The following is a 24,500-nucleotide window of genomic DNA, read 5'->3' on the forward strand; positions in this document are numbered from 1 at the left end:
ATATAATCTTTCAGTGAGGCATACCCTTAAATTTTAGGATTACATAAAAGGAGTAGAAATAGTTATTTGCACAATAGCCTCAAAGGACTTAATTAATCAATAAGCAATGTAATTTCAAAATACCTAGTCACATAAAGAGATATAAAGAGATATAATTTAATTATTGAAGTTAAGAAGAGTACATTCTTTCCTTTAAACCAAATTACAAAGTTAAACTACTACTTAAATCAGGAATTTAATCTTTTTTTTTAATTTCATTTCTATTCCCTCCCTTTCATTTACTAATTCTTTTCAGAAACTGTGCCTACTTAAAAAGGAAAATCAGTGTTAGATCTGTAAAGCCTATACTTACCAAATTCAAATTAACAATGAATTTCTGTAACCTAAGATGGCATGATCATTAATAATAGAGCACCTAAAATTTTCAGCTTGTGTCCAACTGCAATGTTAAGTACAATTATAGCCAAAAGAATTCTCCAACCCAAATGTGCTTGTTAAAAGTTTGTTTATCCAGTCGTGCCACATGCCACACAGCTGCAGACTATTTAGGGAGGTTTTACTAGACACTCCTGTCTAGGAATTTTTTCTTTCTTTCCTATTTTCTGCCTCTTATGACACGGGACAATTTAAGGTGACTACATTAAGAATTTTCTAAATAATTCCATTGTCTTTGGGGCATACCTGCCTTAGAAGCCAGATTTCCTTGAAAGGGACTTTGGTTGAATTAATTGATTTAGTTTGTTGAGCATATAAGTTGATACAAACTAAAGACCAATTATCATTTTGTCCAACAAATATTTATTGAATTCCTACTATGTGCCAGGCAAAGGCCTAGAGCTGCAGGAAGGAGCAACGCACACAAGGTGGCTGCTTTAATGGAGAGTACATTCTGATGGAGGAGACCTAAAATCAATAAATAATCAAGTAATTAAATAAGCATATTAATAAATAATAGGCAAATAGAGTGATTGAGTGACTACTTTCCTGTAAGACTTCTCTCAGGTCTATTTTCTAACAAAGGTAGAAGAGTATAATTTATATCAATAGATAGCAAATCACTATTCTGCCTCCTTTCCTTTGTAGAGATTTTAGAGGGACAAAGAAAGGAAATAGGGCAGAGATTCCCACCTGGAATGGGAGAGACGAAAGAAAAGGAACAAGCATGATTTATGACAATAAATACAATAACAGTGAGCAAGGAAAGCAGAGCAGAAAGTGGTTGGGAGAAGATGCACCTGCAGGAATGTTTTTTCACCTTGAGCTTCCATTGCTCTTAGAGATTCTAGGTCTGTAGCACCAGAAATGATCTTTGGTCATTTACTCCAATATTCCTGTTTAACAGTTGGAGGGACCAACACCTGGAGAGTGATGAGACTCAGTCAGAAGACGTTTGGAGATTTAGAACCAGAACTACAAGTTAGATTTCCTGGTGTATTTATTTACATCTCAACCAAGAATTGTCATCTGGGTTACTCATGGTTTGGCCGCTAATAAATGTGATCCTTGAGCTAGAATCAAGAAGGGATAGTGTGGGGTTTAGGTATCCACTAGATTAGATATCCACTAAACTATGTGGCAAACATCACTGGGTCAGAAGATCCAGCAAATTATTGGTGGGACTGGCTCATGGAAGCTCTTCTTAAGGGGGTTGTGGAAAAATACAAGCTCTGCTCCTTTTCACCATGAGCCAAGGCAGCCTGAAAATTTAAAAGGTAAAGGGGCTTTTGATCAGTTTAAAGAGAGGTGCTTGAAAAGTCCTGAAACTAGAGAGAACTTTCTAATTCAAATAAAGAAAATAATTGAACTAGGATAATTAGCTCCTTAGTTATTTGAAAGAAATTCCAGTGAAAATTAAAAAACACCTTGGTCTGGTCTGTAAGTAAATCCCATGGTATATAATTTCAGCAGGCATCCCAGAGACAACCAATGCTGGGATGTAATTATGGAAATGCTGACACAGCAGAACACTGTGGAGGCCAAATTAGTTCTCAAAAAGCATGCCCAGGACCTAATAAGAAACTTCTGTTGATGATGGGAAAATAATTGGGAAATAACAAGAAAACAGTGAATGAGAGTACAAGTAAATATAGAAAATGAACCGAATTCTCTTTACTCTGTGACTCTTTGCTCTTTCCATTAGCTCTTTCCTCCCTAATCTGAGGGACCAACAGCATCATACGAATCTTCCTAACAAGTTTTCTGAGTGAAGGCAAGAAGCTGGACTAATATTACCAAAAGTACTTTTTAAAGCAAACTGCTTCTGATGTCATGAGGATAAAGCTAGTCAATAAGAAAAATTCCTAAAATCTATTTTGTAGTTAGCAGAAAGGTGTTAACAAGTATAACAATCACTGAATTTACTATAGACCCAGTCATGAACCCAGGAAAACTATAAAGTCACACATGAAGGTAGAAATGAGAGTTAGCAGTTGCTCTGAGATTCTTTTAAAGACAGAAATGGAACCAGAGAAATAAGTCTTTCAGCATTTGGAATTCAGAACTGCAGGTCACATCTCTCGGTCCAATCTGCTACTGGAACATACCTAAATTTCTGTTGACCACTGAGTCTTTGCCTTCATCAATATTCTACAAACCTCTCATTGTCAGAGGAATAAGTGATAGTAAACACTTTGCCAGATAGGAAGTACCATGTGTGGAGGAGAATAGACAAAGCTCTATACAAGCAATGATAAACAGGATTCCCTATTTTTGTTTCCCAACTTTGGTCCTGGTATTAGTTGTCTATTATTTGTTATCTATGACCGCATAACAAATTACTCCCAAACTGTGCAGCTTAAAACAACAAGTATTACCTCACGTGGTTTCTGTGGGTCAGAAATTCATTCGAGACTGGCTTAGCTGAGTGGTTCTACCTCAGGGTCCTGAGGAGGTTGCATCAAGATATCGGCTCCCTGACAAGGCTGTGGGCAAGAAGGTTCAGTTCCTCACTGGCTGTTGGCAGGAGGCTCAGTTCCTCCTTGCATGGCCTGCTCCATAGGGCTGCCTTCCATAGCAAGGCAGTTGACTTCCCCCAGAACAAATGATCAAAGAAAGCAAAATGGAAGCCTCAAAGGCTTTTGCCCTAGCCTTGGAGGTCACGCTCCGTCATTTCTTTAATATCCTATGAGTTTCATAAGTCAGCACTGTTCATCGTGGGAGGTGAGAATATGGGGTCATGAATACCAGGAGTCAGGGACAACGAGCCATTTTTGAAACTGGCTACCACAGTCATTTATCTGCCACCATCACAATTTTTGCCTTTTCCACAGGTACTACTTATATTATTATTTACTTAACATTTTTCTTTATAAGGATTTTTTGACCCATTTAAGCAATGATATACATGAAATAATGGATTTGATAAACTGTTTCTATTTACTTGAATTTAATGTTTTCCAAATAAAAAATATAACAAAGTAAAATACTTTTTTTCTCTCTTTTGTCTCCTAAAATCAACTCAAGAATTGCCAGTATTATGCGTACTAACAGCCTTTAGGAAAGCACCATCAGCCACAAGCTTGAAGCTTCTGGTCTTGCTTGAAGGAGATGGTTATAGTCCAGTGCAAGGCTGGAAGCATTTGTTTCTTGTGACATCCTCACTTGTGCTAAATTCCATAGAAGTCCAAGGTTAAAGTACTTGGGGTAGATTCCAATACTGTGACCTATAAGCCATTTGCTGTGGTGGTTATAACTGTCATTGCCAGCTATCATTTGTAATTACTTTAAACAGAAACAGTTTAAAGAATTGAACCATAAGGGTAAAGCAGATTGTTCTCAGGACATAAAACTAAACTCACCTTATTATGTATTGTTACACTGCTGTCCACTCTCATTACCAAAGGCCATAAAGCAAGTTTAACTGTTCCCTGGAGTGCTACCAGCAATAAGGGTTTTTGCTTGAGTATTCTTTTGAGCTGAATATAATGGTTATTTTTTAGAATTCTTACATCTGGGAAATCTAGAAATGACTTCTGGTCTTTGTGAACTCACTCAAATATTTGGTTTGGGTAACCTTAATGTTACTTTAAGTATGGTTGGGGAAATCAGGTCATAATCACTGAATTTTATTAGCAACCAGCCCATTTTAATCATAAAATTCAATCTTCCGAAACCTAGTGCCTGTTCTGTCCTATGCTGGTGGCTTTATCTCTTCTCTTGGCGGTATGTCCATAAACCCACATCCTGGTCTCCCAAGGGTGCTGCATATACGGGTGTCCTTCATGGCCAAAGGTGACAACACAGATTGTGTAAGAGTGTGGCCGGCAGAAGGAATCTCTGAGTACACAGATCACCTCCCCGTACTTCAGCCTGCAGACCCCGTAACAATTTGCAGGATCACATTCAGTGATTTTACCACATACCTGCCAGCTTTACTTTTTAAAATTTCATTTGATAAGAAAATAATCTCTCTTACTTTAATTCTAAATTCACATCTGAATTAATTTAACTATTATACTTTAGTTAAGAAGGTTTTCTTACAATTCTGTGTAGGCAAAGCAGGGGTTGCGGGTGGGGGTGGAGAGCTGCAAAGCAGTACAATACGTCTACCAGACTGATACCATTATTTTCCAGAATATTTTCTCTTCTTCATCAGTTTGCTTTTATTAGGAATTATCACTTTGAAGAATAATTGCTTCAAAACTCAAAACAATTTATGCCCAACTTCAAATTGTGTGTCATGGACCTGTGCCAATGTACAAACTGTTGCTAATCTTTAATGAGAAAAATAGAAATATTGGGAGTAAGCATTTAGAAAATTTTATAGCAATTTGACAGATTAATAGTATATCTGTTGAATTTAATTATAAAATATGTGGCTTATGTTTAGTTACCTTCATTTCATTAATTTCATTTTTCCAGTAATTCATTTTCATAGTGTTGTACGATAGAATTGATCCATAACAGATTTCAAATAAAAGCAAAGCTACAGCAACAAAAAAGCTGAATCTTCTCCATAAATAGTTTGGGAAACATTGCCTTAAATAATTTTCTCCAGAGGAAATGACCTCATTGTATACATGGGAGTGTTGGGAGAAAGGGGGAATACAAACACGCAGATATCATGGGTTATAAAATACTAATGCCAACAAAAGTTGATTAAAAAAGAACAACATAGTAAATAGCAGTGAGAATAAAGCTTCTAAAATGTGGCAATTTTGATTCATTTTGATCAAAGTCTTTCTAAAACCTTTTGTGTCTCTTTAACAATTCTCTATGCAGGCTCTTCTCACTAGTAAGTGAATTTACATTCTGAACTTTAGAGAAAATAGCCTTCTCTCCTACTATCTAGTGGTTTGGGAGGGGAGAGTTGCTTATTTGCTTGAAGAAAGCATTTATACACTCATTTAATTAACATAACAATAAACAATTCCCAATCATCTGCAAATTTTCTCCATGTAAAAGGTCCTTCAGGAACTCAATTAGTCAAGTCTTTGAAATGTAACTACTACGAGCTATGGTAATCCTTTGCTTTATTGCCAAAATAACACTGACTTTTTATGCAAAGTCTTCTTGATATGAGTCTGGATGACATTCTGAGCAATTTGTGGTATTCTTATTGTCAGACTATCTTGATTTTCCAGACTACCAAGATATTAAGTTTCACATGGTTTTAGAAAGTGTTCTATAAATTTTGCCAGTGTTTTAAAATTTTATATTCATGAAACATGTCACAGATATTGGTTTGAAGAATCTTGAATTCCTTATTTAGATCACAAGGCGAGAGGGCAGCGACTGGATTTGATGTCAGGTTTTGTGCTGCGTCTAATGCGTGGGAGGGCTCGGAAAGAGTCCTTAATGCTTAAGGTACAGAGTCTTGACACTATGGATCCAGGCAAAGCAGGAGAATCTTTTGATCCCTTTATACTGTAATTTTAACTTGGCTTTATTTCATTTCATTTTCTTTCATTTCCCTGCTAGGCAAATCTAGCCCCATGCTGCTCAGCTCCTACATAAACTGATTGGGAACCTTGACAAGTCTTGTGTTAAGGTACTCTGGGGTCCACAGTCCACATCTACTTCCTTCTCCTGCTTTTCAGACTCAGATTATCTTGATTTATTTCAAAAATTAGCCTATATTTCTTCAAGATTTTTTTATAAAAGAATTGGAACGCTCTATAAAGCTAGTTGTTAATGCGCCAATAGAGAGAAAATCAGTTTCCTGCTAATAAAATTGCTTCCTGCAATATATTAGTATCCAAATCTGTTCCAAATGGTGTGTATTTTAAATTCCCTCTTGTACAGCTGTTAGGGTTGGGGGCTTAGAGAAAGTCTAAATCATACGCACTGAAAGATCTGGAATTTTTGTCAACGTTTAAAACTATTTCATTTAGTGGACATAGATTTAAATCCAGTGATTCAGCTATTGTGAAAAGGACAACTTTGGCTTCTTGACTTTGTACCTTACCTTTGCCTCTTGACTTTGCTGATTTAGAAATCCTTCATGACCCTTTCCTTAATGTCTTTTTAGCCTGACTTTGTTCAAGACTCTGATCCCAAACCATGCTGTACGCATAACATTTTCTTCAGTCATAAAGTTAGCTGCAGCTACTCCAGAACACTCTCTCCACCTACACACCCTTGACCCTGAGGACATTTCTAGGCTCTCCAATCCATCAGACTATCCCTCAGCAGCTCTCTCACTCACCTTCCATGACACTCCCTCCCAAAAGCAAATCCATCACTTATGATCCTAGATCTCTCTTTCTACTGACTGCTTTGGTTAAGATGTTTTGACCTTCCCTTGTCTTCCTCCCTGTCCTTGTCAAGATTCAGCCTTCCTAAACACAGAGTGGCTAATTCCACCTCCACTGTCACCCAGTTCCCCTTTTTTCTTTAAATTCATCTCCTCTCCCAAACCCAGTTCTGGCTCCAAGTGCCTGGGAGGAAAAGCCAGACATGCTGAAATATGATCAGCCATTCTAGTAAGGAAGTAGAGAACCTGAGACTGATGATTTCAACAGTGGCCAGCCTTTCTCTGGATCCTTCCAAAATTTCTTCTCCTCATTTAAATTCTGAGTCCTGTTTTCCTCAATGTAATATATTAACATTATAACGTGGCCCATATATGGCCACTTACTAGAACTTAAATAATCTTGGCAACTCATGCCCCAGTGGAAAGGGGAAAAAGGCAAGCCTACAGTGTCTTGTTGCTTGTTGAGAAAGTGCCTGACAGTATACTTCCATCATTTACACTTATGTACTCTTGGTTTTAAAAAGAGGTAGCAATGCAGAAATTGAAAATACCATTTTCCAGTGTGCTTACTACTTTCACCCTCTGAGTCTGACGTCTGTACGCAGCCCTGAATTACACTCTGCCTGCTGGCATCCTATGTGAGTATTTCACTTGACACCACCAGCAGCTGCTCTCTATGGCAAAGCAGCTGTGAAAGCGGATCAGCCAGAATTTTTCACTTGAATCAGTTTAAACCAGCACATAAAGATGTGGCAGACATAACCAGACATGTTTTCTAGCCATTTCTTTCAAATTTACTGTCTTAGCCTTATGTTTGGAGCAGCATGTTTGGGCTGTGCCTCCTGAAGGAGGGAGGATACCAAAAGCCTCCTGTCACGGATAACACCCTTTTCCACATTAATCCTTCAAATCACAATTTTTTTCGTTTTTTTTTTAGAACAGATCGAGTCAGGCTTCTCTTTTGGTGGGTTACACTATAACATATTTCATCTTTTTGAAGTGAGAAAACTGTCCTTTTTAATTCATCTTTTTCCCTATTCCTCCCATATTTACATCTGTGGCCAAAACTGATTCTTTTCACTAACCTAACAGCTCTCAAGAGAATTAGGTCTTTTTCTTTTTTTTTTTTTTTTTTTTTATATGATCACTGGATCAATCTCCGGTCATCTGTTTTTTGAATGATTTTATATCCTTCCTCTTTCACTAACCCTAAGCCTGTCCATTCAATTCCTCTTTCTTTCATCCTTGTAGCTCCTCTCCTGCTTGCTTTCACCAGGCTATCCAAGGCTGTCTTGGCTTTGCAGTTCCCTCCCTTTCCTGTATAACCATTGGGCTCCTGGGTGAACATAATCCTATTTGACCTTTTTGATCTATCATCAAATACTATGTGCAAGGCTTATTTTTGACTGAATATCACCTCTGAAATGCTAGTCTTGTGCAAATCACTACTGTCACCGAAAACAGAACCTGGATTCTGTCCATTAATCTCATCCTGGCAGGTGTATTTGGGGAAGCCACTTCAGTATGATCCCAAGAGTCCCTGATATCTCCATTTACATTGTGCTTACACAGCACCAGACCATGTTCTCAGTGCTCTATATAGATGCACAGATTGAATGCTCACAACTCTAGAAGGTGTGGGGCATTATTATCCCCAGTCACAGGTAAGAAACAGAGACACAGGGTGATAAGTGATTTGCCAGATCATATAACTAGTGAGAAAGGAACCAGGTTTGACCCAGCCAATTTGGCTCCAAAGCCTGTACTCGTAACCACGATGCTCCAAAATAGTGTCTCACATTCTAATATTTTTTTTTATGTCTTCTCTGGTTCCTACGAGCTGGTCCTGGGCTCCTCATTCAGCCACATTCTGACAAGCCAGGAGAATGATAAAGATTCCTTTTTGAGCCCATGAAATCTCATGACTTCCTTCTCATGACCAGTCTTTCATTTCTTTGTGTGAAGTGAACTCAATCCCTTTATCGCCATGGCTTGTCTCCAGAGCCTTGGCCTGTGATTCACTGTACCACATATGAAGACATTGGTAACCCTCTTACTGGCATTTCCTGTCATGGGTGCAGTCTCAGAGAGGGACTGGGCTCCTGTGAGGATGCTCACAGCCCTCAACAAGCTCCTAACACTTGAGAGTCTAGAGAGAAATTCTTTATTTCCCTCTTTTAGTCATTTGATGACCATCACAGAATTTAAGTCTTGTTGAAGCACCAAGGACTATGTGTGACCCTTTACCTTTTCATTTGGGGCTGAAAATCAAGCACACAATGTGCCAGACTCTTAATCAAAACAGCTAGTATGGTGGCAAAGGAAAGAGCATGAGAAATGGCATGAACTTAAACATGTTAAATGATTGAGTAAAACGTTTAGTTGTCAAAAAGTGAATATTTGAACTTGAATATCCAGTAGCCATGGGTTCTGCAAAAGTTTAGTAGCATGAATTCACCTCTTCCTGGCCTGATATCAAGCTGTACAACTCCTCCCCTAAAAAGGCAGGCCCCCTCTTTCCTATCTTTTTGTTTTTAATGACGAGTAGCATGGTGCTTGGGCACAGCTGGTGATTGAGGAGCTAGCCTTGATTCTTCCTTTTCCTTGCTTCCCCATCCTATCAGTTTAGTAAACATCTTTCTCTGCCTGGCCCTGATTACCTCTCTGACTTTATCTCTCTTCTTTACCCACTTGCTCTGACCACACTGACCTGCACTTTGCTCCATGACCATTCTCGAGTCCTTTTTTGTCCCACCTAAGGACCTTTCTCATTGGCTCTTTCCTCTGTTCAGAGTTCTCTCTCCCCTCCCAGATCTTCTTTCTTGCCAGAAGAAGCCTTCCTGGACCATCCAATCTGAACTAACTATCAAGTCACTCTATCACATCACCTCATTTTAATTTTCTGCATTGTGCTTACTATTGTAGTAAGAACCTAAAGAATCTATACTTCTAAACTGTAGATATGTTCACAAAATAAGAGGCGAAAAACTCCAGCATTCTTAAGTGAGATGCTAGACTACCTATGCAGGACTTTTAAAGAATATGGTCAAATGTGGTTTTACAACTCTTGGTGAACTGCAAACCTACAGTCTATAAAAAAGATTGTAAGTATCATGAGAGGTATTGCAGATTAGAAATTATTTTTTTCCAATGGAACTGATGGTGCTATAAGCCCCTCAACCAAAATATATACACTAAAGAGGAAAGGGTGGGGGTACATGCCCCTCTTTTCTACCTGATAGACTTTGGTAAGACCACACATTGCTTTGACCTTTGTCATTGGACATAGACTTACACCTAGAAATGCCTACGTACAAGAGAGTAGCTCCTCTGACAGAAGAGCAGGAAGGGGAGGCTGAGTTGGGAGTGGCCTGGACTCCCAAGTTTATTAGGACAAAGAACATATGAGTGCTTTCTATTGATTAGATGGTAGCCACAGGAGAAAGCACCAGCCTAGAGTCATTTGCATTCCTACACAAGAGGATTATTTAATTGGAAAAAGTGATCCCAAGAGGAGTAGGCTTCCAGCATCTGAGGGAAAAAATTTAAGTAGCCACCTAAGTAATACAGGTTACGCATATCATGAATAGAGCGACAGAATTCATGTGTTCATTCAATGTAATGGTGTATCACTCTCTGGTTTTCCCCTTATTTATTAATTTTGTTACTTTTATATTGCTTGTCTCCTATGACAAGAAAATAAATTTGATAGGAGTAAGGGCCTTTTCTGTCTTTTCATGTTTGACTAGATCAGTCACTGGCATATAGTAGGTATATTTGTTGAATGAATAATTTCTAAATTTTGATTAGTTAACTGCAATAGATGAAGGCTAGGAAACTTAACTTCCACTCCCTTCCTTTTATGATATGCCATCAGTTCCTATCCCTGTGAAAGTCTCTACTAATCTAAAACAACTGTAACTTTAACCATTAAAACCTTGAAGCTTCAGAAATTTGATGAAATATTGATGAAACTATCTGACATTGCATCACTTTCTGTTTGGGAACAGTATAGATTGTTTTATAAAAAATATTTCCAATATGAATAAACATTATCTCCACAAACAATATACAGAGGATAAAATGTAATAAGATCAGTTACAAACCCATCCGTATTGGGCAAGATCCATGCTTTACTTTATCTTCAGTGATTAGCACATAGTAGTCTCTCAATAAATGTTTCACGAATGACTAAATGGTTGCCTCATTCAGTTGAGTGATAACATGAAGTTAATGAGACCAAGTTCATGTTCATTCAGCTGATCTTAGCTGTTTACTTGGCTCCAAAATACACTGTATCTTTATTTCCAGCCCAAACACTGCATTCTATTTCCATTACCCAAGTTACTCATTGGTCACACATACACATACACACAAAAACCTGGGCAAGAGAGTGTTTCCAGTTCAGTATACTCCATCACAACCTTTCCGCAAATGTTAATAATGTCATCTTCATATACAAAGACCGTAATTCTTGAAATACACACGAATACACACACATATATAATGCCCATAAGAGTATGATGTATGTATGTCTATAATTTAAAAGATGTGAATCAATATTATCATTATTTGTACAATAAATTTTTATAATTTCAATGGAAGGGGGAAAGTTAGGGCATATTATCATAGCCTGATAGCAAATATTGGATTTTGAGCATGTTACAAAGAGATACCGCTGAACTGCTAAATATATTTAAAGCTAATAAAAATAAAAGGTTAAAAAAATTTTTTTTGTTAAGGCTTATTATGCAACCCTTTTATTCCACTTTCTGTCAATGCTTACATGCTTCCAAGGGAGAACAGTAATTTGTTCATTTTCTATTTTTATGTCATTCATTGTTCTAGCTAAATATTATGAGTGTATGCCAATTCCTGAAAGTCATGTAGAGAGAGTAGGTGCAATTGTGTTGTACTCAAAATCATTTCATGGTTAAAGCAAATATTTAATAACTGTCAGATACTGGATTGCATGTAGAAAAACTAATCCTGTATAACTCTGGTAAATTAAAACCTACAAACCAAACTTTCCTTCTGTGCTTTCTAATTAGAAAACCAAATGAGGAACTTTTCTGGACAGGCTGGCTAGTTTAAGAATCCAACTTATTTTCGCTTTCTAAAAATATATTTTTGAAGTTAATCATTTAAGTAAAGGATTTAAATGATTCAAAGAAATGGAATTGAATTATAGATTAAAGAACAGCCTCTCGCATTTAAATATTACCAAGTATGTTTGTTGATATACCGTAATTTGATAATTGGCTTTTGAGGCATTAATTATAAATAATATGAGTTGAAAAAAAAGTTGGGCTTTTTTTCAAAGAAGCAAAGAAGATATCACTGAGGAATGGCAACTATCCCCATGGATCATCCATCAGACACTTTGGTCTCAGGCCCAACGTCCTTTACATTTTCTCCATATCTGCCATCCACCTCATGGTTTCATCCTGGACCTTGTCAGTATTTAGAATAGCTATGCAGAAATATTAAATTCAGTCATGCCACTCTCTGATCACCATGTCCCACTCTATTTGCCCCATCACATCTGTCTTCAGCCTATCAGGAGCATTTAGTCCTTTGATTCCTTTCTTCTCTCCCTATCACTACTTTCCTATCCAAATTAAATCCCATGATCCATCATTTCAAATACTTTCTAATTATTCAATCCTCTTATCCTATTATCCTTCAGTCTAACTGTCTGGAAACAAACCCAGCCTTGGATCAATTTAACTCTTTTTTGTTTGTTTGTTTGTTTGGGGTTTTGTTTTTTTTTTTTGGGGGGGGTTGCTTTTTATTTTTATTTTTTGTTTTTGTTTTTCCCCTGAACTAATACCCAAGCTGCTCAGTGCCTCTGGAGAAATTTCATACACACTTGCAGATTAGTACCAGCCTAACTGTATGACTATCAAACTCATTTGGGTTCTCAAAGAGTTCTCACAAGCCTATTTTTCAAAATATTTCTAGAACTCTCTATTCTTAAATCTCCAACACCATCACTCACTATCTTTTATCAGGTGATCTTGCTTTTAGATTCGCAAGGAAAAGAGAAGTCTTCAAGATAGAACACCCTTGATCTCCCATTGCAGATGACAATCTTCTCTGCCTGCCAAGCACACTTTCCTTCTTCCCTCCTGTGACGATGCAGCAGAAGTCCCAGAAGACTAGCCCCTGTTCTGGGGGGATCCCCTTTCCTCTCACCTTCTCAGGAGATCTTGCTTCAGTTGTAGCCTTCATTTCTAATGTGTCCTCAATCTCTCTTTCTCTACTAGCTTATTCTCACAAGTAATGAAATAATCAAGTCTTTCAACTTAAAGAGAAAAAATATTTATGAAACCTCTCAGTACATTTCTCTGTAGAGCATCCCACTTCCCTCTGCCCCTTTAAGAGCTGGCCTTTTTAAAATAGTCTACTTGCCATTTCCTTTTTCTTAAATCTCATTTACTCCTTGATTCATCTGAAATCTGAACTCTGCCCCCACCACATCACTGAAATGACTCCCACTGAGGTCATGGATGACTATTGTGTCGGTCAAGATACTAGCAAAAAATATATGGACAATTTGAGGAAAACGTAATAAAGAAACTATTTATAAAGGCCATAGATTGATTATAGGGAACCCTCAAGGGATAGTTCAGTACTCCAGAGCCCATAACAGCAGGAATGTATTTCCAATCCTAGACCAAAAGGGGTTTGCAGAGAGAGCTGCCTGACAGGGACCGTGACCTGAGATCAAGGAAAGCAGTCAGCTTGCAGCAAATCCACAGAGAAGGTGATGGAGGAAAAAATTTCCTCAGTCACTCTCCTCCCTCTCATTTCCTGCCAGTGCTCACCATAGCCTAACTTAAACAGAAGATTTGCAATAGAGTTCATTGAAGCCATCATACTAGTCAGACTCCTGTGTCATAGAGTAAGATAAGGAAGGATGGAGAGCAAAGCTGGAGGGGCAAACAAAAGGTATCCAGCACAACCTTATTGCAAGATCTGTTGTGCATCTCTAGTTCTTTATTTTACTTGAGTTCTTGGTAGAAATTGACAACATTGGCCACTGCTTGAAACTCTCCTTGTTGTAACACTGCAGCCAACTTATCTTCCACCTCCCTTGCAGGTCTACATCCTATGCCTTTATCTTAACTGTTGGTGTTCTTTTGGATGTGACTCTTCCAAGGATTCTTCTCCTCTTATTTCCCTCAGTGATCTCATCTATCTCTAGTGCTTCATTCACCATCTATGGCTTCACGATTCCAAAGACTATATTTTTTTGAGCCCAGATCTTTCTTCTGAGCTTCAGACCCACTTCTTCATCTATGGATGGCCCATCTTCACTTAGAAGCCTCATACACACCTCAAGAGCAAAACATTGAAAACGGAACCCCTCACATCTAACCTCAAATCCATTCCATTTGTGAATCCTATTTTAGTAAGTGATAACATCATTCTTTAAATTTCCCAAAACAGAAATTTGGGATATATCCATGACTCACCATATATGTGATTATTTAGAATTCCTGCCATTTTTATCTCAAGTAACTCTCTATTATATTGATTTACATCCACTTTCCCTGCCACTACTGTAGACTAGGCCACCATAAACTCACATCTGGGTTCCTAAAGCAACCTCTGACCTGGTCCTCTGCCTTTCTTCCTGACCCATTCTGTACCTTGAAGCTACAATGCACTTTCTATGACAAACCTGTTCAGTTCATATTCCTTCTTTAAAAACTTCCAATGGCTCCATGTTCCTAGAATATCTTGGCTGGCAGGATTTATCCTCTCCTTTCTCAGGCACCACTACAGTTCATTCCAACAGGGCAAAACTTTTAGTTACTTAAATGAGCTGTGCTTAATCTTGCCTCTGGGCCTCCACAGATCCTTTTCCTTCTACTTGGTGCTCTTCTTGCTCAATCTTCACTTGAGTAATCCCTGCTTTGCCTTCAGGTCTCAGTGTAAACGTCACTACCTTCGACAAGCCTTACCTCAATATCCAAACCTAGATGTTATGTACCTCTCCTATCTATGGTAATCTGTATTTCACTACATGAAACTTGTTTGTATTGTCTGTGTCCCTCCCTAGAATCTAAGTGATGTGTGCTCAAGGACTGTGTCTTTCATTTTCATCACTGTACCCCCAGCATCTAGTACAGTTGCTAGCATATAGGAGGCACCCATTTTTTAAATGAATGAATGAAATTGCACTTGAACATATGAAGGCATTTTACAGAGTAGAAGTAAAAGACATAATTGGAGAGGTTCAGAGAGGCTGGGTTACGAATGGTATCATTTTGTCTAAAGTTTTATATTTATTCTGAGGGAAGCAATATGCCACAGAATGTTCTTAAATGACAAAGTGATAGGGCAGAAGTTATGATTTAGGAAGAGTAATTTGGCTGCTGTGTGTGGGATAAGCCAAAAGAAGGAAGAATCTGGAAGTAGGGAAAACAATTTTGAAAACTGAATAAATTCAGGTTAACAAGCAATACTTTCAAAGACTGCAAAGGAAAGTACAGTTACAGGAGCTATTTGGAAAATATAAAGATCAGGGTTTGGAAATTGAAGGGCACAGTAGAAGGAGAAGTAACAAAAGCTATGATACTGATCCTTAGTAACTAAGGAAAACAGTGCTGTCATTTACCAGAATAGGGAATTGGAAAGGGGAATTTATATGAGGGAGAAATACCAAGAGAATTAATAGAATTGGAGGCTGAGATGATGTCATAACATCAAAGGGGAAATGTTCCACTGAGAGATGGGAATATAGGACTAGACCAAAATATCTCTGTGGGCCTCCATAGGAAACACCTGTAACTGCTCCCCACACATGTGTTCTGAGAGGGACCTAAGTTCTTGTTAGTTGCTACCTAAATTTGGAGACATAGAAGAGACTACTAATGATGGTAGACAGAGCACAGAGAGTCATAAACTGTGCCATGTATGTGTGACCCCTTTCTGATGAGAGACATAGTTGAAAAACAATCAAGGAAAATTCCACATCCTTGCTTTGCTTATTGTAAATCGCCTCCTAACTGAAACATTGGCTTTCAATGACGGCAACAGTTCTCCACATACTGCCTTTAAATGATGCTTGTTAATTAATATAGAATGCTTAATATGTGCAGAGAAATTTTCTTTGATATGTAAATATTGGGTGTTTGTGTGCATGTATGTGGCACATATGACAGCATTTTGTAAATGATCTCCCTGGCTCCCTGCACATGGTGAGAATTCAGTCATTACCTGATAAAAAAAAATGCCCCGCTACACATAGGATATTTGGGACATTTTTAAAACAAAATGCAATTTATGTTGAATAATCAAAAAAACTTTATTCTTTTCCCTCACATTCATTCAAAGCCGTTCTGTGGGGCTAGTTCTTTCCCTCCCCTTACATGAAATCTAGGCAGGTCCATGACTTTTCAGTTCTCTTGGTTTGGCAGGCATTTAGAGGGGTCCTTTCTCTTGGGTATTTTCTTGTATTTTTCAGAGATCTGTCCTCACTAAGGATATCTCACCTGCTATTCTCAGCTTCTTCAGCTGGTCACCTGTAATGTTTCCCTCAGCCCTTGGTTATTCTAGGAAGTCATCTCCAGACTTCTGGTGAGGCCTCCTTGACCCTCCAGCATCCTTATGTGCAGCACCCAAGAAAACTCCAGGTGACTCCCTTACTTGCCCCACTCTGGGACACCATCTGTAGGGCATGTAGTTACTTCCCAAGTGCAGTTCTTTCCTCTGTGACCGTGGACTTTATCAGTGAACAATATATCCTCATGAGACTCTTGCTCATGACTCTGCAGTCCACCATGTCCCCAAAGTTCCAAGAGATGCCTGTGAAGCTCTCTGTGTGGCCTCCTTGAAGTCCCTCACACTGGCTGGGGGTAACCAGGATAGACCTTGTAGCAGCCCACAATGCCAGAAAACTCAGGACCAGTGTTCTGACATTCCAGTAAGGAATCTTCCCCATTCTCCACTCTTGAGTTTTCCAAACTGCTTTATAAGCTGGAGTTGGGTGGTTAGCTAAGGGTAGCAAAAGCCCTCTCCTTTACCAGTGCAACTGAAGTTGTTTAGCACCTTACTTTGCAGGAAGAAGTAGGCTTGTCACCTCTAATTTGGGCATCAGCTAAAACCTAAACAGGAAGAGCCCTATTTAACGTCCTGTTGCCATAGAAATATAGACACGTTAGGCACTTACCAAAATTCTGAAATTAATGTTAGAATGTAGGACCAGTCTGGATAAGTGAAGCTTAGAAAAGCCTATTGAGGAAAACTGTGACCAGTAAGTGGAACAAGTAAAAGTCATCTAACCCACTCTGTGTTGCTTTGTTCCAACAGAAACTGTACTTTGAAAAATCATGTTGAACTTCAAACAAGGAAATAAACTTCTCACTACACCTATGAAGCATAAATACATGAGAAAGAACTAGGAGTCACATAATTTCACTTCAGAATATTTGCATATGTGTTTTGTGTGAAAAACTAGAGAAAAAATGAGGGGTGTTTATTTGCCATAAACACTGTGTTCCATGAAATTACTTAGATATTGAAAAAAATAGCTTTTAGCTCTCTATTAGTTTCTTTATGTGCAGGAAAATTTACATGATCTGAGAATAGATCTGACCCCTTAAAACCTGGGCAAATGATCTCCAAGGTGCTCACTGCTTTTTGGAAATTCCTTAAGCCTTATGAAAGAGGCATATATATGCATGGAATTGATGATTCTTGCAAAGACACATAAAAGAATATTTAAGTTGCAAATACAGAAACTGAACGATAGCTTTCTTTTGAGATTTGGGCTTCCACTAACTGTCTGATTTGAGAAAGTTTTTTGGATTGATGGCCTGTTTCTTGAAAAGTGGCATTTCCAATTTTGATGCTGATATATAGACCACCATTGGAAACAGTTGTTTCAGGTCAGCAACTGGTCTTGTCCTTTCTGACTTGAGTATTTATCTAAATAGATTCCAGGCCCTATAGTTCTTAAGCAGTCATAAAAGGAAACAATTTCATTTCTCAAAATAATTAAAGATAACCTTGTCATGTTTCCTGTATAGATATAAATTTAAAAATATTTACTTTTTTCCTGGTGTAGGAATAATATTACTCAGCTTGATCAAATTCTGATGCAACATGTAAAATTAATTCCATCAAAATTTCAACCTTCTCAGTGGTTAAGCAATATACTTCTGGAAACAGCATCTTGCTCAAACAGTTTGAGTCAACTCAGTGATAACCAAGTTTTTGGGGTAATACGCTGACTACAAAAATCCACAAATTAAATAACAGCTCTTCACGTTAGAACATTTGTATTCGTATTTTTATGTCAGATTCTTAAATAGGGATCATGTTTGTGGTAGTGGTGGTGGTTTCACAAATGTAAAAACCAAGGATTCTTTCTTTGGGAGAAATGGAAATGATCTAAAATTAGATTGCTTTGATGGTTGTACAACCGCATAAATTTACTAAAAATCATTGAATTGGACCCTTAAAATGGGTGAATTTTATGATATGCAAAGTATACCTCCATAAAGCTGCTTTTTATAAAAAAAAAAAAGGATACTATTCTCCTATTAGGAAATATTGAGTCTGCAGAATTCCTTGACAGATTTAGGATTTAGTTATTGATAACTGGGGATGGTGTTTACATTGCTTTAGTAATAATCCAAGCCAAACAAGTATGTATTGGGGATGTTGCAATTTTGCCTTGCCAAAAGATGAATGTAATAAACCAGGGCCCTGTGGATGAAAGAAAATTCCAGAGACAATGGCCCTCCGCAGGATAAATAAGTGTTTCTCCCACTGTAGATCTAGAGCCTGGGATGAATCTTTTGAGGATCTTTCAAGTCATTATCTTCACAAGAACTGGTAGAGAGGAAACATCCCTAAGATGGCTGTTTATGTCAAATATACCAATCTATGTTATACTCAAATTCAAACAGGTTACAAATTCCATCAAGACAATACAAGAGGAGGCGGGGCAAGATGGCAGACTGGTGAGCTGTAAGTTTTAGTTACTCCTCCAGGAAAGTAGGTAGAAAGCCAGGAACTGCGTGGACTGGACACCACAGAGCAATCTGTCTTTGGGCATACTTCATACAACACTCATGAAAATGTCGAACTGCTGAGATCAGCGAAATCTGTAAGTTTTTGCGGCCAGGGGACCCGCGCCCCTCCCTGCCAGGCTCGGTCCCGTGGGAGGAGGGGATGCCAGCTCCGGGAAGGAGAAGGGAGAACTGCAGTGGCAGCCCTTATCGGAAACTCATTCTACTGATCCATACTCCCACCATAGATAGACTGAGACCAGACACCAGAGAATCTGAGAGCAGCCAGCCCAGCAGAGAGGAGACAGGCATAGAAAAAAAAAAAACAACACGAAAAACTCCAAAATAAAAGCAGAGGATTTTTGGAGTTCTGGTGAACACAGAAAGGGGAAGGGCAGAGCTCAGGCCTTGAGGCACATATGCAAATCCCGAAGAAAAGCTGATCTCTCTGCCCTGTGGACCTTTCCTTAATGGCCCTGGTTGCTTTGTCTATTAGCATTTCAATAACCCATTAGATCTCTGAGGAGTGACCTTTTTTTTTTTTTTTTTTTTTAATCCTTTTTTCATTTTCTAAAACAATTACTCTAAGAAGCCCAATACAGAAAGCTTCAAAGAATTGCAATTTGGGCACGTCAAGTCAAGAGCAGAACTAACAGAGCTCTGAGACAAAACGCAATAATCCAGTGGCTGAGAAAATTCACTAAACACCACAACTTCCCAAGAAAAGGGGGGTGTCCACTCACAGCCACCATCCTGGTGGACAGGAAACACTCCTGCCCATCGCCAGCCCCATAGCCCAGAGCTGCCCCAGACAACCCAGTGCTTCAAATAACAGGCACACACCACAAAACTGGGCGTGGACATTAGCCTTCCCTGCAACCTCAGCTGATTGTCCCAGAGTTGGGAAGGTGGAGCAGTGTGAATTAACAAAGCCCCATTCAGCCATCATTTCAGCAGACTGGGAGCCTCCCTACACAGCCCAGCAGCCCAGAACTGCCCTGGGGGGACGGCACTCACCTGTGACATAGCACAGTCATCCCTCAACAGAGGACCCGGGGTCCACGGCCTGGAAGAGGGGCCCACTTGCAAGTCTCAGGAGCCATACGCCAATACCAAGGACTTGTGGGTCAGTGGCAGAGACAAACTGTGGCAGGACTGAACTGAAGGATTAGACTATTGCAGCAGCTTTAAAACTCTAGGATCATCAGGGAGATTTGATTGTTAGGGCCACCCCCCCTCCCCGACTGCCCAGAAACACGCCCCACATACAGGGCAGGCAACACCAAGTACACACGCAAGCTTGGTACACCAATTGGGCCCCACAAGACTCACTCCCCACTCACCAAAAAGGCTAAGCAGGGGAGAACTGGCTTGTGGAGAACAGGTGGCTCGTGGACGCCACCTGCTGGTTAGTTAGAGAAAGTGTACTCCACGAAGCTGTAGATCTGATAAATTAGAGATAAGGACTTCAATAGGTCTACAAACCCTAAAAGAACCCTATCAAGTTCAGCAAATGCCACGAGGACAAAAACAACAGAAAATTATAAAGCATATGAAAAAACCAGACGATATGGATAACCCAAGCCCAAGCACCCAAATCAAAAGACCAGAAGAGACACAGCACCTAGAGCAGCTACTCAAAGAACTAAAGATGAACAATGAGACCATAGTACGGGATATAAAGGAAATCAAGAAGACTCTAGAAGAGCATAAAGAAGACATTGCAAGACTAAATAAAAAAATGGATGATCTTATGGAAATTAAAGAAACTGTTGACCAAATTAAAAAGATTCTGGACACTCATAGTACAAGACTAGAGGAAGTTGAACAACGAATCAGTGACCTGGAAGATGACAGAATGGAAAATGAAAGCATAAAAGAAAGAATGGGGAAAAAAATTGAAAAAATCGAAATGGACCTCAGGGATATGATAGATACTATGAAACGTCCAAATATAAGACTCATTGGTGTCCCAGAAGGGGAAGAAAAGGGTAAAGGTCTAGGAAGAGTATTCAAAGAAATTGTTGGGGAAAACTTCCCAAATCTTCAAAACAACATAAATACACAAATCATAAATGCTCAGCGAACTCCAAATAGAATAAATCCAAATAAACCCACTCCGAGACATATACTGATCACACTGTCAAACACAGAAGAGAAGGAGCAAGTTCTGAAAGCAGCAAGAGAAAAGCAATTCACCACATACAAAGGAAATAGCATAAGACTAAGTAGTGACTACTCAGCAGCCACCATGGAGGCGAGAAGGCAGTGGCACGATATATTTAAAGTTCTGAGTGAGAAAAATTTCCAGCCAAGAATACTTTATCCAGCAAAGCTCTCCTTCAAATTTGAGGGAGAGCTTAAATTTTTCACAGACAAACAAATGCTGAGAGAATTTGCTAACAAGAGACCTGCCCTACTGGAGATACTAAAGGGAGCCCTACAGACAGAGAAACAAAGACAGGACAGAGAGACTTGGAGAAAGGTTCAGTACTAAAGAGATTCGGTATGGGTAGAATAAAGGATATTAATAGAGAGAGGGAAAAATATGGCAAACATAAACCAAAGGATAAGATGGCCGATTCAAGAAATGCCTTCACGGTTATAACGTTGAATGTAAATGGATTAAACTCCCCAATTAAAAGATATAGATTCACAGAATGGATCAAAAAAAATGAACCATCAATATGTTGCATACAAGAGACTCATCTTAGACACAGGGACACAAAGAAACTGAAAGTGAAAGGATGGAAAAAAATATTTCATGCAAGCTACAGCCAAAAGAAAGCAGGTATAGCAATATTAATCTCAGATAAAATAGACTTCAAATGCAGGGATGTTTTGAGAGACAAAGAAGGCCACTACATACTAATAAAAGGGGCAATTCAGCAAGAAGAAATAACAATCGTAAATGTCTATGCACCCAATCAAGGTGCCACAAAATACATGAGAGAAACACTGGCAAAACTAAAGGAAGCAATTGATGTTTCCACAATAATTGTGGGAGACTTCAACACAACACTCTCTCCTATAGATAGATCAACCAGACAGAAGACCAATAAGGAAATTGAAAACCTAAACAATCTGATAAATGAATTAGATTTAACAGACATATACAGGACATTACATCCCAAATCACCAGGATACACATACTTTTCTAGTGCTCACGGAACTTTCTCCAGAATAGATCATATGCTGGGACATAAAACAAGCCTCAATAAATTTAAAAAGATTGAAATTATTCAAAGCACATTCTCTGACCACAATGGAATACAATTAGGAGTCAATAACCATCAGAGACTTAGAAAATTCACAAATACCTGGAGGTTAAACAACACACTCTAAACAATCAGTGGGTTAAAGAAGAAATAGCAAGAGAAATTGCTAAATATATAGAGACGAATGAAAATGAGAACACAACATACCAAAACCTATGGGATGCAGCAAAAGCAGTGCTAAGGGGGAAATTTATAGCACTAAACGCATATATTAAAAAGGAAGAAAGAGCCAAAATCAAAGAACTAATGGATCAACTGAAGAAGCTAGAAAATGAACAGCAAACCAATCCTAAACCAAGTACAAGAAAAGAAATAACAAGGATTAAAGCAGAAATAAATGACATAGAGAACAAAAAAACAATAGAGAGGATAAATATCACCAAAAGTTGGTTCTTTGAGAAGATCAACAAGATTGACAAGCCCCTAGCTAGACTGACAAAATCAAACAGAGAGAAGACCCATATAAACAAAATAATGAATGAAAAAGGTGACATAACTGCAGATCCTGAAGAAATTAAAAAAATTATAAGAGGATATTATGAACAACTGTATGGCAACAAACTGGATAATGTAGAAGAAATGGACAATTTCCTGGAAACATATGAACAACCTAGACTGACCAGAGAAGAAATAGAAGACCTCAACCAACCTATCACAAGCAAAGAGATCCAATCAGTCATCAAAAATCTTCCCACAAATAAATGCCCAGGGCCAGATGGCTTCACAGGGGAATTCTACCAAACTTTCCAGAAAGAACTGACACCAATCTTACTCAAACTCTTTCAAAACATTGAAGAAAATGGAACACTACCTAACTCATTTTATGAAGCTAACACCAATCTAATACCAAAACCAGGCAAAGATGCTACAAAAAAGGAAAACTACCGGCCAATCTCCCTAATGAATATAGATGCAAAAATCCTCAACAAAATACTTGCAAATTGAATCCAAAGACACATTAAAAAAATCATACACCATGACCAAGTGGGGTTCATTCCAGGCATGCAAGGATGGTTCAACATAAGAAAAACAATAAATGTATTACAACACATTAAAAACTCGAAAGGGAAAAATCAATTGATCATCTCAATAGATGCTGAAAAAGCATTTGACAAAATCCAACATCCCTTTTTGATAAAAACACTTCAAAAGGTAGGAATTGAAGGAAACTTCCTCAACATGATAAAGAGCATATATGAAAAACCCACAGCCAGCATAGTACTCAATGGGGAGAGACTGAAAGACTTCCCTCTAAGATCAGGAACAAGACAAGGATGCCCGCTGTCACCACTGTTATTCAACATTGTGCTGGAAGTGCTAGCCAGGGCAATCCGGCAAGACAAAGAAATAAAAGGCATCCAAATTGGAAAAGAAGAAGTAAAACTGTCATTGTTTGCAGATGATATGATCTTATATCTAGAAAACCCTGAGAAATCGACGATACAGCTACTAGAGCTAATAAACAAATTTAGCAAAGTAGCGGGATACAAGATTAATGCACATAAGTCAGTAATGTTTCTATATGCTAGAAATGAACAAACTGAAGAGACACTCAAGAAAAAGATACCATTTTCAATAGCAACTAAAAAAATCAAGTACCTAGGAATAAACTTAACCAAAGATGTAAAAGACCTATACAAAGAAAACTACATAACTCTACTAAAAGAAATAGAAGGGGATCTTAAAAGATGGAAAAATATTCCATGTTCATGGATAGGAAGGCTAAATGTCATTAAGATGTCAATTCTACCCAAACTCATCTACAGATTCAATGCAATCCCAATCAAAATTCCAACAACCTACTTTGCAGACTTGGAAAAGCTAGTTATCAAATTTATTTGGAAAGGGAAGATGCCTCAAATTGCTAAAGACACTCTAAAAAAGAAAAACGAAGTGGGAGGACTTACACTCCCTGACTTTGAAGCTTATTATAAAGCCACAGTTGCCAAAACAGCATGGTACTGGCACAAAGATAGACATATAGATCAATGGAATCGAATTGAGAATTCAGAGATAGACCCTCAGATCTATGGCCGACTGATCTTTGATAAGGCCCCCAAAGTCACTGAACTGAGCCATAATGGTCTTTTCAACAAATGGGGCTGGGAGAGTTGGATATCCATAACCAAAAGAATGAAAGAGGACCCTTACCTCACCCCCTACACAAAAATTAACTCAAAATGGACCAAAGATCTCAATATAAAAGAAAGTACCATAAAACTCCTAGAAGATAATGTAGGAAAACATCTTCAAGACCTTGTATTAGGCGGCCACTTCCTAGACTTTACACCCAAAGCACAAGCAACAAAAGAGAAAATAGATAAATGGGAACTCCTCAAGCCTAGAAGTTTCTGCACCTCAAAGGAATTTCTCAAAAAGGTAAAGAGGCAGCCAACTCAATGGAAAAAAATTTTTGGAAACCATGTATCTGACAAAAGACTGATATCCTGCATATATAAAGAAATCCTACAACTCAATGACAATAGTACAGACAGCCCA

Source organism: Choloepus didactylus, chromosome 9, assembly GCF_015220235.1.
Source record: "Choloepus didactylus isolate mChoDid1 chromosome 9, mChoDid1.pri, whole genome shotgun sequence".
Lineage (NCBI taxonomy): Eukaryota > Metazoa > Chordata > Mammalia > Pilosa > Megalonychidae > Choloepus > Choloepus didactylus.